The sequence below is a fragment of the Macrotis lagotis genome, chromosome X (genome assembly GCF_037893015.1).
Source record: "Macrotis lagotis isolate mMagLag1 chromosome X, bilby.v1.9.chrom.fasta, whole genome shotgun sequence".
NCBI lineage: Eukaryota > Metazoa > Chordata > Mammalia > Peramelemorphia > Peramelidae > Macrotis > Macrotis lagotis.
Genome location: NC_133666.1, coordinates 685,451,100 through 685,466,339, shown reverse-complemented (window position 1 = coordinate 685,466,339; position 15,240 = coordinate 685,451,100). Strand labels below are relative to the sequence as shown.

Sequence of the window (15,240 nt, the reverse complement as noted above, 5' to 3'; positions counted from 1 at the left end):
ACAGTACCTTAAAAGATGAAATCTGTTCATATTATACAAGGCTATACATGTATTTTATGTATTTCTAAGTTTCTAAAATTTTTCTGTGCTATCTTCTGGCCTCTACATGTCATCTGCAGCTTCTACAAAACTCTCCCATATTCCTATTTAATTTCTAATGCCAACCCTAGATATTTCAAATCCATGATAGAAAAAGTTTCGATGTAGAAGGGACAACTGTATATTCTGTATATATTTATATTATTGCATATATATAATTTTATATATTATATTTATATTTTATATAATACCTATAATAGTTGTAATATAATAAAATATCATACTATTATATCATAACCCTGATTGCCTCAAATTCAGTCATCTTGATTCACAACTGGTCACTGGAACCAGATGGCCCCAGAGGAAAAAGTGAGACTGGTGACTTGGCACAGTAGTTCCCTCACTCATATCTAATAATGTTATATTTTAAATCTAATACATTATATTGCATATTACATTCACATATTTTCTATATTACTTATTATTTATCATGTTTTATAGTTAATAGAGATAAATGTTATATGAGTTTTATATATACATAGTCATATAAATGTGTGTGTCTGTGTGTGTCTGTGTCTGTGTAAAAGAGATTTTATCCAGGGTCATTCAATTCTTAAGCATCTTGAGGATGGATTTGAACTCAGATTTTCAGGAAGAAAGATAGATAAGAGAAAAGTAATTGGAAGACAGGTCTACCAATCAGTGCAAACTTTAGCATGGGTATATGTGTATATGGATATGTGTATGGCATATACATAAATAACCAGAAGAGATCATTCCAGGGATTCTAGCAGTTGGGGAAACACCAAAGGCTGTCTGGAGGCAGCATACCTGGAATGTGTTTCCTTCTTACCTCCTTCCTTCAGAGTCTCTTCCTAACATACAGCTCAGACACAATCTGATCCCCCTAAATGTTATTAGTATCCTCCCTGTTTCTGAAACCCCTTGGTATTTCATGATTTTGTAAATAGAAGTATTCATTTTCTACTGCAGCATATGTAGTTGTATCTGTTCCTATCCTGGAACATAGGACACTAGCTGTGGGACTCTGATTAAGTCACTTTACTTGGCTGTGGCTCAGTTTCCTTTTTGTAAAAGGAGGGAACTGTACTTCATGAAAATGGACTCAGTTGTCTGTTGTCTCTTCCAGGAGACTGTAAGTTCTTCCTTGTTGATCAACTTATTAAATGATGGTGGAAGCCGATGAGACGGGTAGCTGTCCAGGCATAAGGAGGTCACCTGCATCTACCTGGATCGGTCACTGCCGTGTACATGTCCTCCTTCCCCTCCCAGCTCTCCCCAGTATATTACAGCATCTCTGAGGGCAGTCACTGCCTTATCTCATTTTGTGTCTCCTGTCAGAACCTAAAAGGTGTGCTAAAGGGCACTGAAGCATAGTGGACATGTCTTCTAATCACTTTTTCTCTCACCTGTTTTTCTTCTTGAAAACCTGAGTTCAAATCTGATCTCAAGATAATTTACTAGCTGAATGATTCTGGGCAAGTCTCTTAACTTCTGTTTGCTTCATTTTTTCAACTGTAAAATGTGGACAATAATTGGTACCTACTTCCAGGGTTGTTGGGGCAAAAAACCACTCATTGGTTCAATTCAGTTCAATCCACAAGTATTGTTGATTGAACATAGATATACAAGTATGTTATATGTGTGTATATATAAGTATGTTCAATCAATAATATGTATATATTTCTATACATATACTTTTTTTTTCATTTGAACAGAGCAAGACACAAGGGATTCATAGGAGAACAATGACCTAGAATATCACCCCCTGCCATTTGACATACACACACACACACACACACACACACACACACACACACACACACACCTACCTCTCCTTGCTTTCATAATGAGAATAATAGCCAGCATCCTCATATATGCCAAAATATTCATAGAAACATTTTTGTGGTAGTAAGGGTACCAGAAACAATGCCAGTGTCCACAGAATAGAGAAAGGTTAAAGTCATTGTGAGATATGAATTTAATGAATATGATTGAGCTGAAAGAAGCAATAGAAAGAGATGCATGGGAAGATTTGTATGAAATGATGCAAAATAAAGTCAGTAGAACCTGGAAAACACAGTATATAATGACTGCAGCAATGTTAACAAGAGGAACAAGGAGAAGAAACTAACCACTTGTGGAATTAGAATGATCAAGCTTGGCCTCAGAGAAGAGTGGGAAAAAAAATGCTCCTACCTCCCTTCCTTAGAAATAGGGGAGGGGTGGCTAGGTGGTGCAGTGGATAGAGCACCGGTTCAAATACGGCCTCAGACACTTAATAATGACCTAGCTGTGTGGCCTTGGGCAAGCCACTTAACCCCATTGCCTTGCAAAAATCTAAAAAAAAAAAAAAAAAAAGTAGGAGAGCACTGGGGTGGAATGTTGTAGATACTATGATTCTCAATTGATATGTTTGATACATTTTGCTGAACTTCCTTCTTTCCTTCCTTCCCTACCTCCTCCCTTCCTCTTTTCTTCTTTCCTGTCTCCCTTTTTTCTTCCTTTTTGTCTTCCTTTCCTCTTCCCCTGACTCTTTCCTTCCTTCCTTCTGTCCCTCTTTCTTTCCTTCTTGCCTTCTTTCCTTCCTTCCTTCCTTCCTTCCTCTCCTTACACTTTCCTTCCTTCCCTCCCTCTTTCCTTCCTTCTTGCCTGCCTACCTTCTATGTCATTATAGCATGGGGAGGGGAGGGAGATATTGGAAAATGTGATCAATAACTTTTTAAAAAGAAAAAATTAAAATGCTGTCATTTATGAGGTTTTCATTCATTCATGAACTCAACCGGTGCCCACAGGATGTCCATAAGCACAGAAACCTAGGATCTCAGAATGGCAAGGAAGTCCAGAAGCCATCTGGCTGGAATCGTTCCTAAAGAATCCTTTTTACAGTGTCACACACATGCACTCACATATATTCACTCACACATTCACCCTCACACGCATTCTCTCACACACAACACTTAGCACAGTGCCAAACACAGAGGAGTTGCTTAATAAATGTTTATTATATATAAACACATATTCTCAGACATCCACAGACAGACATCCACATCCACATTCATACCATACATAGACCATGGGGCAGGTCATGGAGATACATGCACAACATCTTAGAAACCTTTAGGAATTTTATTTATATCTATACACATACATATATACATAGTTTTTTTTTTCTTTTGAACAGCACAAGGCACAAGAGTAGAGTTTCATAGAAGTGGAGTCTAGAAGATACACAAGACCATACATTCGAAAACATTCACACACTTGCAAGCACACATTCGTTCATACACATTCATACATTCACATATAAATCCATACACATACACACACAGAGTCCTCCAGTCTCTGCTTGAAGCCCTCTAACAAGAGAATCATTCTTCTCCTGCAGAGGTGTAACTCTTAGAGAATTGTTTCCAATGCCCCCACCCACCCTCAAGCCTAAATGTCCTCCTTTGTAGCTTGCACCCACTCTTCCTGGTTCTGCCCCTGGGGCCAGGCAGCACCAGATGACCCCCTTCTCTACTTGACGAGTTGGCCCAGTCCCCCTGAATCTCCCATCTTCTAAATGAAGTTGCCAGCAAAGGGATTTTCATCTCCACTTGACTAGAGAGATGAAGTGGCTTTCCCATCATCTCACTTGACTCATTTTAGAGCTGTACTTCCTATGAAACTGGGCTTCCCAGTTTTGTTATTCTAAAAGGATGAATTTACAGGGATATATATATATATATAAATTCTTATGTTTAGAATAAAAAAATCATTCCAGAATTACAAAAGATGGGAGGGGTGGCTAGATAGCCGGGTTTTTTTTTTAAAAGATCTGGCAGTCTTAATGTCTCACATACTCCAAAGTCCATAGAATGTTATGGCATCTCAAAAATCTAAGAAATTTTGGCCTACATTAAGAGAAGTATTATGCCCAGGTCAACATTGTGTGACCCTAGACAAGTCACTTAAACTCAGTCTGCTTCAGTTTCCTCAACTGTAAAATGGAGGTGATAATCACATCTATCTTCCCAGATTATCTGAGGATCAAATGGGACTTATTACAAGATCAATGCGAGTAGGTGCTAAATAAATACCTATTTCCCTCTTCTGTCTCCTGGGTCAGTGATAGCTCCATCATGCTCTACACCCTGGAAAAACCATACCTAGGCTATTTTCTTCTTAAAAGATAATGGAGGGGCAGCTAGGTGGTACAGTGGATAGAGCACCAGCCCTGGAGTCAGGAGGACCTGAGTTCAAATCTGATCTCATACAATAATTACCTAGCTGTGTGACCTTGGGCAAGTCACTTAACCCCACTGTCTTGTAAACACCAAAAAAAAAGACACTGGTAAGCTGTAGAATATTGAGACAGAAGTAACCAGAATGGTGAGGGGACTAGGTACCAAGTCCTTGGAAGATGAATAGAAGGAAATAGGAATATTTAAACAGGAAAAGACATGAGGGGGCCATACTATTGCCACCAAATATCTGAAGGCCTATTACATGGAACCACATGACAAGTGTTATATGAATTTGCTAATAATTATGTTGTTATAAGAAGGATAATTTCATTCCATCAAGGCATTCATTATGTGATTTTACATGTACATTCTATATTAGATTGCTCCACTGTTATGCAGAGGCAAATGGAAAGGAAGGTTGATGGAAAAATGTAGAACTCAAAAGTCTGCAAAAGGATGAATTGAAAATTATCTTTGCATGCAATTGGAAAAGAAAAAAACACTTATTAAGCATTTAATATGCTCATACCTTTGGGAGACTCTGGTGTTGCAAGCACAGCACTATGGAAACCTCCAAAATCTAATCTAGAATTGAAAGTCTTAAGTTCCAAAGTGGCCTTGAGACAAAGGCCAACACCCCTAACGTTGGAAAACTAACCTAAGTGAAATGGACCCAGAGGTAATGGACTGCCCCTCCTCTCTAGGGTCCAAGCATGAGGACTGAATGACCTCTTCCTGGGGATACAGATTGGACCCAATGGCATGTGAGATGGTCCTGAGAGTTTGCCAAGCCCCCATAAATAAGCCAAAGGGAAGTAAGACCCTTCCTTTCAAGGCTTTTATTTTGGGGCTTTTTTTTCTTATTTATTTTCCAATTACATGCAAAGACAGTTTTCAATTTTTTTCACAAGTTTTTGAGTTCCACATTTTTCCACACACCCCCCCCCCCCCATGGCCTTCCAAGGCTTTTATTCTGAAGGCCCAACACAATCACAGCGCCCAGGCCCTGACTCATGCAATAGCTTCTTGGAAAGCAACACGGAATGGACTTTGTCAGGAAGAGGAAAATGGCCAAATAGCATAGTGAGTGGCACTTAGATAGTATCCCACAAAACACCAGAAAGGATATTGAGGCACATTTGGGGATAGGAATGGGGGAGGATTTCAGTAAGGTTCTCCCACTCAGTGGCCTTTGGGCTACATTGTCCAATAGAGCAGATCATTTATTTTCAGACTAACCTTTTAGTATCTTGATGCAAGTATCCCAAGCTAGAAAAATGGAAGGATTCAAAAGTAGAGTGGAAAGCACCCTGGGCTTGATGCCAGAAGATCTAAATTCTAGTCCCAGCTCTACCATCTAATGATAGACAAGAGCACTTCACTCCCTGAATCTCAGTTTCCTCATCTGTAAAATGGGACTAACCAGGAGTTACCTACCATACTGGGAGGTCCTTATTACCTTCCTTGTTGGGAGGTTCAAATGAGAGAATTATGTAAATTATTCATGGCAGTTACTGTGTTCTTATCCATCATCAACATCATCATCATCATCATTTAATCATTACCCCTGCTGACATCACAGAAGAGACTGCATTAAGCATTAAAGCATCCCCTAGAAAAAGCAATATGGAAAGGAGGAAGAAGAAATGCCAGACTTGTAGCCAGCAAGCTCTGGGTGCAAATCCTACCTCAGATACCTATGTGCTGCGTAATCCTGGAGATTACAGCTTAATGTGAGTCTCAAGTTCCATTTCTGGAAAATGGAATAATGGTATTTAATCTCACAAAGATGTTATGAGACAATTTATAATTTAAGTAAAAAGCTTTTATAAAAGGTACTTTGTCAACATCTGCTATTTCCAACATCACTGTTATATACCCACAATAGAACTATTATAATTAATCATAATAAAATCAAGGGGGCAATTAGGTGGCGCAGTGGATAGAACACCAGTCCAGGAGTCAGGAGGACCTGAGTTCAAATTTGACCCCAGACACTTAATAATTACCTAGCTGTGTAACCCTGGGCAAGTCACTTAACCCCATTGCCTTGCCAAAAAAAAAAAACTCACTCAAACTTAGGGAACTATGGATGGGAAGCACATGTAGACCCAGTTAATGTGTTTTATAGAACATATAAAATGACAGTTCCAGGAGATGGCTCTCAAGGTAGAAGAAGATGTAAAAATAAAAGATATCAATAAATGTCTTAATTATTATAATCATTAGTAAAGTGTTTCCCAGCTGATATTAACTCTATCCCCCCACCAAAAAATTACTCTGCACTTTTTATATCCATGTAGATTGTATATGTTGTCTCTCCCTAAAGGTTGCAAATTCCTTAGGGGAGGAACTTTGTCTTTTGTCCTTACTGCATAACACAGGGTCTGGCATAAGAAAGTGCTAAATAAATGCTGATTATCTATCCATACTGGTTAGGCAGGGAAGGGAATAAGCATTTATTAAGTGCTTATTGTATATAGGTACTATGTTAAGAATGTTACAAATTCTCATTTGATCTTCACAACAACCTTGGGAGGTAGAAGGTATAATAATCTCCATTTTACAGATGAGGAAACTGAAGCAAATAGAAATGAACATCACCACCCAGTTATTCAGCATCCGAAAGTAGATTTGAACTCAAGTCTCTGTGACTCCAGGCCCAGGCCTCTTATCTTCTCTGCCACTAGTTGCCTCTGGTATTATCATCAAAGGACAAAGAAGGAAAATTCCTTTTGGGATAGAAGTAGTGATCAAAGATTTAGTATTCCATTCCCTGCCCTGAGTCCCAGTGTCAGGAGGAGGCCCTCTTTACCATCAGAGGCAGGTTCTTGGTATCTCTTCTCATTGTGGATGGGGGCATCTTCTCACTCCTGCTGCAGATGGGAGGAAGAGAAAGGGTCATGCCATCCGTCTTTGTTATAGCAGGCCTGTGGACAAAGAGAGATTCAAAATTAAGGAACTTCTCCATGATCCTCAGTTATACAGACCCCCAAGTACTTTAGGGTACTGTCTTTATTCACCCCAATCACTTAAATCCAGGATTTCACTTTGACTTTGGCACCTTCATGATTGGCTCACAAGCCTTTTTGGCAGAGGATCCACAGTGTCAGGAGTCCAAAAACCTAAATTTCTAGTCCTCATAACTAGTACCATTCTGGTTCCTTGACTCTCTGAGGTTGCTTCTTTAGATAGAAAATGAAAGGAAAGTAAGGAGCTGCTGATCAAATCCTGTCCTATAAGTGCAATAGAATATTACTTATTTGACCCTGAGAAATGAGAACTATTAGGAAGCCAGAAAATCACAGGAAGATTTCTATGAACAGATATCAGTTGTCTTTCCAAACACAGGGGACACAATGTTGAGGCTTCACTCATTACTTCTGACCCCAACAGGCCTTTTCTTCTCCCTCCTTGATAACAGAGCTAGTTGGTGACAGAGGAGATAGAGCCCTGAGTCTGAAGTCACAGAGACCTGAGATCACACAGGCTCAGCTAGAAGCTGTCCACTAAATAATACATATGGATTCCTGCAGGCACATATTGATTTAGAAAATCACAAAGCATTGGAGCAGCTAGGTGATGCAACAGATGGAGCACTGGTCTTGGAGTCAGGAGGACCTGAGTTCAAATACAGCCACAGACACTTAATAATTACCAAGCTGTATGACCTTGGGCAAGTCACTTAACCTCATTGCTTTGCAAAAAATTTTTAAAAATTAGCAGAAACTTCTTTGGGGCAGCTAGGTGGCACAGTGAATAATGTACCAGCCCTGGAGTCAGAAGGACCTGAATTCAAATCTGGCCTCAGACACTTAATACTTATTAGCTGTGTGAGCTTAAGCAAGTTACTTAATCCCATTGCCTTGCAAAAATAAAAAAATAATAAAGTACAGTTTTGACCATAACACACCTTTAAAAGAAAAGAAAACCACAAAGTGACATTATTTATGTTCTTTTTTAATTTTTAAAATATATTTTAAAATTTAAAAATAAAATATATTTTACTTATTTTATTAAATATTTCCTAATGAGGGCAGTGTTTGACACCTCTACAGAGTATAGAGTACTGCATCTTGAGTTGAAAAGACTGCTACTTAATTTCTACTTGCCTCAGTTTCCCTCTTTTATAGAATGGAGATAATATTAGCACCTACCTCCCAAGGTTGTTGTAAGGTTGGAAGATGATATTTGTAAGCCTAAAAGGCTATATAAAATATTAGCTATTAATCTGGACAAGTCACTGAACTTCCTGGGTCTCAGTTTCCTCATCTGCAAAATGAAGGGGACAAACTAGACAGCTTCTAAAGTTATTGCAATGCAATGGCAGGTCCATCATTAATTGCTATTCTAACTAGCCAAGAACCACACCTGCCCACTTGCTGGTCACTCATCAATGAACCAGTACTTAAGAAGTGAATTATTAATAATGAGTTTAATGTACCAGGGTTCAAATCCTAGTTCTGTCACTGACTAGAGATAGTTAGTACACAATGGATAAAGCATCGAACCTGCATCGACAAGACTTGAGTTCAGATCCACCCTCAGACACTTACTAGTTGTGTGCCCAATCTGGCCAACTCATTTAATCGATCTCTCTGCCTCAGTTTCCTCAGCCTCCAAACTGCCATAGTAATATTCCCAAAAGCCCAGCCTGACCAGACTAGTCTCTTCTCAAGAAGTTTCAGTGCTTCCCCACTGCCTCTGGGATTAACTACACCCTCGTCCTCTGTCTGGCATTTAAGCCTTCATGATCCAGTTCCAGCTTACCCTGGCACATTTGTTACATTGCCCTCCTTCATGAACTCTCCAGGCCAGTCTCTTAATCCTCCTAAAAGACAATCTTTCAGCTCATCACCACGCTGCCTCCACATGTCTTCCCCCACCCCAATTTAGCCTCCATCCTCATCTCGCCTCCATCCCAACCCTGGACTCTGCCTCTGAGGACTCAGTTCTGATAAGCAAGAATATCATCTTGCTAGGTTTGCATCTTATTTCCAGGCCTTCTGCACTCCATCCCACCTGCTTCACTCAGAACAATGAATGTTGGGAGGGATCTTAAAAGTCAACTACTTCAATCTGCAGGAAACCAAGGCTCTGAGAAGAAATTTGACCAACTGAGCAGAAAAAGAAAATCACAGTTGGGCACAATTTGGAAGGTCTTGGAATTCTGACGACCAGAGATATCCTGTGAGCTACAATGGCCAACTTCCCCTGGGAGCACTCCTAATCACCCCCATTAGCTAAAGGAATACTAATATCCCCCCCCTCAAAAAAAGGAGAGGGGATCTATTAAAAAATGGAGATATTTGGTAGTTCTGATACTTCAATCATTAATTCAGTCAGCTGCTAAACATCACTCAGAATGAATGATACTTTCTCCCATTCAACTCAGTGAGTTCTCTGGTGACCTAGGCAAACACTATCCAGGGACTCCTGTCTACACTGAAATGTTTGCTTTGTAAAGACACACCATCTGTGTGAAATGCTGGCCAAGCCCCATCCTGTTTCTGTTCTTCCTGAGGCCAGGGATTCATGGCTCTTAACAAATGACCTAAGTTCCTAAGCTCCATCTCCCAAATCGGGAAATCCTTCTGATACAACCAGCTGGGAGAAAAATGTCAAGGCCAAAAGAATTATGTTTGCACAAGGCTTTGTTTCCTCTTCCCAGGCTGGCAAGAATTTAGAAGTTTGAATCTATTTGTTCACTTGCCCACTTGGGATACAAAGAACCCAAACTATGGATGATTTTTTTCTACCTCTAATAATGAGAGCCATGGGGACAGTAGGAGCACTTGCCCAGGGTGCAAGAAATTATGGGGCCCTGACAAAACTTGCATGAGTCCATTAGTTCAATTAGTTAGCAAGATCATGAGGCAACTCACAGATGGCAGGATATCAAATGTCTTCTTTCTGGCCTTCTCCCGGTCTTCCTCCAGCCCACTGAAGACACATCCCAATAAGGGGTATTTTAGACCCCATCCTGCCCTAGTGTCTGAGATCTATCCCAGAAACCAAGGCAGTATCACCAACCCTTCCTTCCCTACCTTCCCATGTCCCTCAGGGGAACCTGTGTTCCAGGTTCTGAAGACTCTCCCTAATCTCCAACTAAACTTTTTAAGTCATTGTGAATGTATACCATGGAAACAATGTAAAGATTGGCAAATTGCCTTCTGGGGGGTGGGGAGTAAGATTAGGGGAAAAAATTGTAAAACTCAAAAATAAATAAAATCTTTATAACTCAAAAAAAGTCATTGTGAGACCTCTATTCTTGCTGCCCATCCCAGGTAGTAAAATTGCTTGGTGGTATTTCTCTTAGACTTTACAAGTCATAGAATCTGAGGAAAACCTCAGTTCTAGTATTCACTATTAAAGGTCTTTCCCAGCTCTCACATTCCCTCTTCTAAGGTCTTTCCCAGCTCTGACATCCCCTCTTCTAAGGTCCCTCCCAGTTTGGGCAATCCCTGTTCTAAGATCTCTCTCAGTTCAGACATTCTCTGTTGTAAGATCCCTCCCAGCTCTGACAGTCCCTGTTCCAAAGTCCCTCCAAGTTCCAGTGTCCTGTGCTCTAAGACCCATTCCCAACTCTGACATTCTATATTCTAAGACCTCTCCTTGCCTCAGACATTCTCTGTTCTAAGAACCTTCCCAGCTCTCAGTTCTGACATGACCTGTTCCAAGACCCCTCCCCAGCTCTGACATTCTATGTTCCAAGTCCTTCTAAGATCCAATGTCCTTTATTCTAAAGTCCTTCCCAGCTCCAAAATCCTCAGGTTCTACAATGCTGAATGCATGAATGAATAAATGAATGAATGAATGAATGAAAATCTATTTAAGGATTTTCCCATATCTACAGTAAGGCAGGGAACAACATACCAATGCATAGCCATCTGGAAATTTTCCTACATTTGAAAAGTTGCAACTTCTACTTTTCCCTACCTCATTTAAAAACGCATATTACAGGTCCTAAGATTGTTGCGACTCAAGATCTGGCTTCGGGACCAAGGATAGCTAAAATCAAGTCCTGTTGTTGCCCCTGCCAGGTTGTGTGACCCTGGGCAAGTCCCTTAAACTCTGCATTTGCTCTAGGAACTCTCTGAGACCTTATGTTTGCCCAGAAGGTGCTGAGTCGCCTTGGTAAAAGGAGTTTGTTCACCCGGAAGGTCATTCTATCAATGAAACCACAGATCCACTCCTATTTTTTTAAAAAGCCCTGCCTCTCAACCGTCCCACCAACCTGAAGGAAACCTCTCTCCTCTTTACCTTTTCAAGGGGTTGTGGGCCACAGGCTTCTCAGTGAGAATCCCAGGTCTAATGGAGAGGGAGGAAGTGCAACCTGAGAATATCGGAAGGCAAATGACTGAAGGCTGAGCCCTTCCAAAGTCCGCCAGGCCCTGGCTGGTGCAGACTGCTTTTTATGATGCTCATATTTAAAAAGAAACAGAATGATTAACCACTAATTACCACATATCTAAAATCTGTAATTGTTGGTACAAATGTACTTTGGATGAGTCTCCCTAAAACTGTAAAACTATCACAAATTCATACAGGATTCATTGGCATCTAAGAACTCTGGAATCTAGAAACAAGATTCCCAGAAACCTAATGCTATCATAGAATTCAACAAGCATTTATTAGATGTTGACAATGGTTGAGGCATAGGAATAAGGGCTGGGGGGGAGGGTACAAAGAAAGTCAAAAACAGTATTAAAATGGTAGTTCTGGAAAGGTCCTGAGAATGTTGAATGTCAGACTTGGGAAGGTCTTAGAATAGGAAATCTCAGAATTGGGAGAAGCCTTAGATCAGACTCAGAGAGTCTTGGAATATAGGGAATGTCAGAACTGGTAAGGGCCTTAGAGAAGAGAAAGTCAGTCATAATGAGAAGGGGGTCTTAGGAAAAAAAAGGTACTAATTAAATCAAGGGATTTGGGACCTGTATATAACTATTCATACCATAAATTTTAAAAAAAGAGAAAAAAAGATCAATTTTTTCAAAGATTTATTGCTTTGGGAAGAGCTCCTAATGAAATAAAAGACAAAAGTGATCATCAAAGATAAAATAGATAATTTCAGTTACATAAATTGAAAAAATATTTTCATGAACAAAATCAATGCTGCTAGGATAAAAAGGAAATATGGAGATTAGGAAAAGGCATCCTTGCTTCAAGCATTTCGGCTGAAGGCCTGATATCTGGGATAAGGATGAAATTAGCCCAAATAGATACAACATAGCCATTTATTTTCCCATGGATAGGCAGTCAAAGTATATGAAGAAACATTCCCTGCAAAAGTTGCAAACTAATAGCAATCATATGGAAAATTGCCCTATTATGAGAAATGCAAAACCAAATGATTCTGAGGTTTCACCTCACACCTAGCAAGTAAGAAGAGTTGGAAATCACCAGGGCTGAAGGAGCTTGGAAAGACAGGCACACTAATAATCTATGACTTGTAGAGCCATGAATTGTGCAGTCACTCTGTAAAACAATTTGGAATTATACAAAACAAGGGAAAGTGGAGAGGGATTCAAAAGTCAATTTACCTTTGATCCAAAGATTCTACTGCAAGACATATACATCATTTGAAGGTCAAAGGTAGAACAAGGTTCCATATGAACTTAGCTATTTATAACAAAACAAAGAACCAGAATCAAAAGTTGAGACCAATCAATATAGGAATGGCTCACATAACAAATTGTGGGATATAAATATACTGGAACATCAGAGCACTGTAAGAAATGATAAATATCATAATGATAGCTATGTCAGATACTATATCTAGATGTTCTAGTATTATTATGTAATTGGATCATCATAACAACCCTAAGAAATAGGTGCTATTCTTATTCCCACTTTTCAGATGTGGAAACTAAGGCAAACAGTAATCAAGTGACTTGTCCAGGGTAACACAGCTAGTATATGAGGTCACATTTGAACTCAGGACTCCAAGTCTAGAGCTCTATCCACTGAATCATCAACCACTGACAGTGAAAAAATTCTGAGAAGTATAAGAAGACTTGTATAAACTGTGGCAAGGTCACAAAAACAACACAGTATAACTATAATATAATGGAAAGAACAAAAATCCAAACTGTATGACCTTGTAACTGCAGCGATCAGAGATCTATTACAAATGAAGGAGATATCAGAACAAAAGATACCAAAAGGCATTTTCAAAAGATAAAACGGAATCTAAGAGCCGAAAGAAATACTGGAACACAGAATGACAAAGCAAACTGGCTGAAACTTTAGAGATCATCTTCATTTTACAGAGAGAGATACTGAGGTGGAAACCCTGCCAGGGACACCAACTAGTCCAAGGTCACACAACAAATTATCAGCAAAGTTGTGGTTCAAGTCCTTCTTCTTATCTGTCCCATACTGCCTCTCATGGTATCTGCAAGGCCGGTTTCAAACACAATCCCAACATTCCCCGGGACTTGCACTTGGTTTATGAGGAAGGGATATTTCATCTAGACTCACAGAAAGATGGCTCCAAACCCTCCCCAGAATGGCAATTTGTAGAAAACCTTGGACAGTACTGGAAACCTGACCCTCCCCTAAGACCTGAGGACACATCTCCGGGCTCCTTCCTGGGATATACCCTAAAGACCAGATCCATCTAAGGCTTCCTGCCTCCCCTCTTTATCTCAGTTCATCTCTCTATCAGTCATGGAGTAACTGAAACAACCTCCCACCATCACCAAGATCCAAAAACAAAACAAATCAGCTCCACCCCCCAGTGGGTCAGATTACAAACTCATAAAAGCCCAGGCCAACCCAAGAACAATCAGTCACTTACAAACCCTTGTAAATCTGTCACTACCCACATCCTTGTGTGCCTATTTTGCTCAATGGCTACAGGAAATCAAATTAAGCAAAAATAGAAAGCAAGAATCTCGATGTAGATGGCATTGACATGGGGTCGTAGGTTCTGCCAAGATCTTAAAGGGCCCTCATCCCAATCATATGAAAAAAGTATGACTACTAGTGTTCTCCCCATTTCACAGATGAGCAAAACAGAGGTTAGAGATGTTAAGTGAGCTGCCCAATGTCACAACAACTGCTAGGTGTTAAAGGTAGACTTCAATTCAAATTCCTGATCTCTTCAAACTCAAGTCCAGGATTCTGTCCATGACCCCAGAAGAACGTAAACTGCCAAAATAGAAAGGATTTTAGGCAGCATCTAGTCCAAAGTTCCTTAATTTGGGGGGGGGGGGGGTCCATGAACTTGTTTTAAAAAAATGCTGTGATAACTATTCTTAATATAATTGGTTTCCTTTGTAATCCCCACAGGTAGTATTTTTCCTCTAAAATTATATCCAATTTATCTGGTCCATAATCATATATGTATGAATAAAGATGATGATGTTTTCCTTCATTCTTAAAGAAGAACCTGGTCTCAGGGAGGTGATTTGATGACATGTACGTGATTTGGATTTGAATGAGGGTGCTATGCTAAGGCACCATCTTCACTTTCTCCTCCAGAGCCATTTGGGTCCAATGACCAGATGCACAGTGGATAGCGCACTGGCCTTGGAGTCAGGAGGACAGTCGAATCTAGTCTCAGACATTTACTAGTTGTGTGACCTTGGACAAGTCACTTAACCTTGACTGTCTCACATCCAGGGCCATCTCCAGTCATCCTGATCTGCATCTGGCCACTAGACCCAGACAGCTCTGAAGGAGAAAGTGAGGCTGGTGACTTAAAACAGTATCCCCTCACTCAAATCCAATTCATTTGCTTGTCATGGCATCACCTCCCTGATATCACAGTCTTCTTCAAGAATGAAGGACTAAACATTAGGATGACTGGAGATGCCCTAGATGCAAGGCAATCAGGGCTAAGTGACATGCCCAAGGTCATACAGCTAGTAAGTGTCTGACATCAGATTTGTTTATGCCCATGTATATGTAAACATATATTTACACATATATGATATAGATAGGG

General features: G+C 40.0%; 1 protein-coding gene across 5 annotated transcripts in view; it reads right to left on the bottom strand.

Annotated features, from left to right (window-relative positions):
* Positions 1–15,240, bottom strand: part of KIAA1671 (KIAA1671 ortholog) — a 319,688-nt gene that overhangs the window by 149,460 nt on the left and 154,988 nt on the right. The window contains exon 1 of one of the 5 annotated variants that reach the window (XM_074206149.1): positions 7,105–7,195. The exons of the other annotated variants lie outside the window; for them this stretch is intronic. The gene's annotated coding sequence lies outside the window, so the exon portion shown is untranslated. Of the gene's footprint in view, positions 1–7,104; positions 7,196–15,240 lie in introns of those variants that run through there. 5 annotated transcript variants of the gene reach the window in all.